Below are 3,091 nucleotides of genomic sequence, written 5' to 3' on the forward strand. Positions count from 1 at the left end.
ACAAGCTCTTTGCAAGGGAAAAAGCAGGAGATGCGGGGAAAGGTGCTGGAATGCAGGGCTCACAGGATTCCCTGTTTCAGCAAACACACCAGTTTGGGGTCAGTGCTCCTCAAGTTTTCCTGCATGTAAGCTGGGAAATTCCAACCTCATCAGCTTGTCTCTCTCCAGCTCCACTGGGACTCATCCCTTTTGGCATCCCTGGGAGGTTGGTTGCCAGTGATGTGTTACTGCATCTCCTGCTCGAGTTCAAAGGAACTGGGTTAACGAGCACAGGGTCAGCCATCAAATTATCCTGACGCTGCTGCTGCCTCCTGCACTTGCACTGCTCCCTTTGATCCCTGCCATGCAGCCAGCTGAGCACAGCAGGGAGCAGTGTGGCAGGAACATCAGCCACCTCACAGATTTGGTCCTTTGCTCTCGGATAACCTGGTCTTCAATGAGGCTAAGACTGTGAGAATGAGGAGTTGGGGGAGGGAGGAGACCAAAGATTAGTGGAAAGCCAACCCTGGGCAGAGGCAGGGAGAGCCTGGCCCAGCTCCTGTGTGGCTGTTTGAGGGGCTGGGCCATCTCAAACCTTATGACTCCCTGCTACAGAGCAGCCTCTGGGGAGTTCTGGGGAGGTGTTTGTGTCACCCTGCTGACAGTGAGCACGTCCTGCTGGGGTTGGCTGTGTGCTGCCATTTGAGCTCAGGAGAGCTGGAACTGGAGGGGAAGATCTTCCTGACAGGGAGAACTGGGAACGAGGGCGTCTGATCCTAACTCCTGCCTTGGTGCCTCCTTTCAGCATCACTGAAATTATTCAGGGAGTTGAGCACATCCTGTAACTGCGTGTGTTGGGGAAACATATTTTTGCAAAGAAAGGCTGTTCTGTTCTGCCATGACTCAGGCATGGGATTGGGAGCACAAATAGGGCCGATCCAGCCGTGGGGAGGGTGGTGGAGGGGGAGTGCTTTCTGTGCTGCAGCTCCAGAGCCTTGCACGGTGAAGGAGAAAATTTTTAGCTCATGCAAATGTTTCACTTCCTCCTCATATGGCGACTTAACAGACCCCAGTGCTGGAGATGGTGCTGTCAGCAGTCCTCAGTGGAGTCAGCAAGGTGCCAGAGAGCACTTGGGCACAGTTAGACTCCAGGTGGAGGGTCTGGAGCTGCAGCCTGGCACAGTGAGGTTATGGCTGTGCCTGTAGTGGCCAAGGGTCAGCCCTGACACGTGGGGTTTGCTCTTAAGATTGTGGATTGAATTGGCTATTGCAGCCTTGACTCGGCTCAGCGCGGGGACAGAAGCTGGGCTGGGCACAGGCTGGGGATGGAGCTCCTGCCTGCACCCTGCCCTGCCTGCACCCTGCCCTGCCTGACTTCATGTCCTCTGCAGCATGACCATTCCAGCACTGTCCTTCCCCCTGTCCTCAGGGACGTGTAGGAATGGCCAGGGCATCCCAGCACAGTCTGGGGGAGCTCAGGCTGATGTAGCTGAGTCTGAATTAAGGCTCCCTAGGGGGTAGACACAAATTCAGGCTGTGTTTGGGTTTAAAAACCCCTCAGTATTGTGGGATATGTTAACCAGCTTTACTGACTCTGCAAGCACAGGAGCTCAGGCTGAGCCAGTCAAGCCTCAAAAGGAAATCCTCTAGGTATCCCAAATGGCTGCTGGCAGCCTTGGGAGTGGTCCCATCATTCTGGGAGGGATGCAGCCCCACAGAACCAGGGAGAGAGGGGCTGAGCCCCAGGGTGATGCCTCACAGGGATCTCCTGTGACAGGAGAGCATCTTTTGTTTTGGCTTTTCTAGGAAACAGCTGGAGCAGAGCCAGGGAGGGCAGGATGGGAAGGGGACAGGGAAAGCAGGGGCTGAGGATACAGATGTGCTTCTCCCCCAGAGAAGAGGAAGAGAAATGTGCTACTTTGGGCAGCACACAGTGACACTGGAGTGGGGTGACAGAGATTTCAGGGCCAGCAGGGACCCCTGAGCAGGGCTAGTCGCCATGGCAACAGCAGCAGCATCCCTGGCTGTCACAGCACTGCAGTGATTTAATGAGTTCATTACCAAATCCTCGACAACAGGAATGCTAACAGAACAACATGCAAATGTCTCGGTGGCCCAGGGGCCAGGGGGGAAGCCTTGCACAGGATTCCTGGAGCAGGGAGGAGGGGGGGAGGACACCCACCTGCATCCTGGTGAGCTCCAGGGAAGGGCACCTCCCTTACCTTTAGCTCTGTGTGCTCAGGACAGAGTGTGGGTCCAAACCCTGAACGTGGAGATTACTCAGCGCTCAGCGAACTCCCCCTCAGCCCCCACAGCTGCAGTGCAGGGCTGGAGGCTCTGCAGGCTCTGCAGGGAGGGCAGGCAGCACAGACAGCTCATTCCTCGCAGGTCCCACCAGTTTGGGGGTTTGTTCTGCACTGTGTGGTTTAACAACACAAGTCATCTGGCATCTCAGACTGCAGCCAAGCTCCAGCCATGGCTCTGTGCAGCACATGATGCAGTGATTTTCCATCCTGAAAATCAGGTTTGGTACAGAAAATTGTCCACATTGGAAAAAAAAGCTCTCCCTGGCCATGGGGACAAAGCTTCCTTTCCAGTTGTTACCATGTTTTGCTCCCTTCCCTCCTGTAATATTTGCTTTCCCTTCTTGGCCAGAGCTGAGCGAGGGAGACGAATCTTTCTGCGTATGTAACGGTTAATTTTTTATAGATAACTAAATATTTAAACACACAGAGACAATAACTCTGGTTAAAAATAAGCGAACTCCTCCGCCTCAGCTATGTGGCAGGTCCCAAAAAAATCCATTTGCTGGAGCTCTCAGCTGCAATTGCAAAGTAGAATTAAAATTTGGTAGTGTTTGTCTGGTTTGACAAGATCCATTGCAATCCCTCATTATGCAGCAGGTTCAAGGAAACCTCTCCAGAGGACACATACAATTTAGAAAATGAAAGCCTGGAACGGTTTATTATTGGAAGGTGGGTTGGGTTTTGTAGGGCTCCTGCACCAAGATCTTCCTCTGGTGCACGGGAGATATTTCTGCTAGAGCCATGAAACTCTTGACACATGAACCTGTTTCTAAAACTCAGGCCCGGGGAGGGTTGTTGGGTGTCTG

Source organism: Acanthisitta chloris, unplaced genomic scaffold, assembly GCF_000695815.1.
Source record: "Acanthisitta chloris isolate BGI_N310 unplaced genomic scaffold, ASM69581v1 scaffold25187, whole genome shotgun sequence".
NCBI lineage: Eukaryota > Metazoa > Chordata > Aves > Passeriformes > Acanthisittidae > Acanthisitta > Acanthisitta chloris.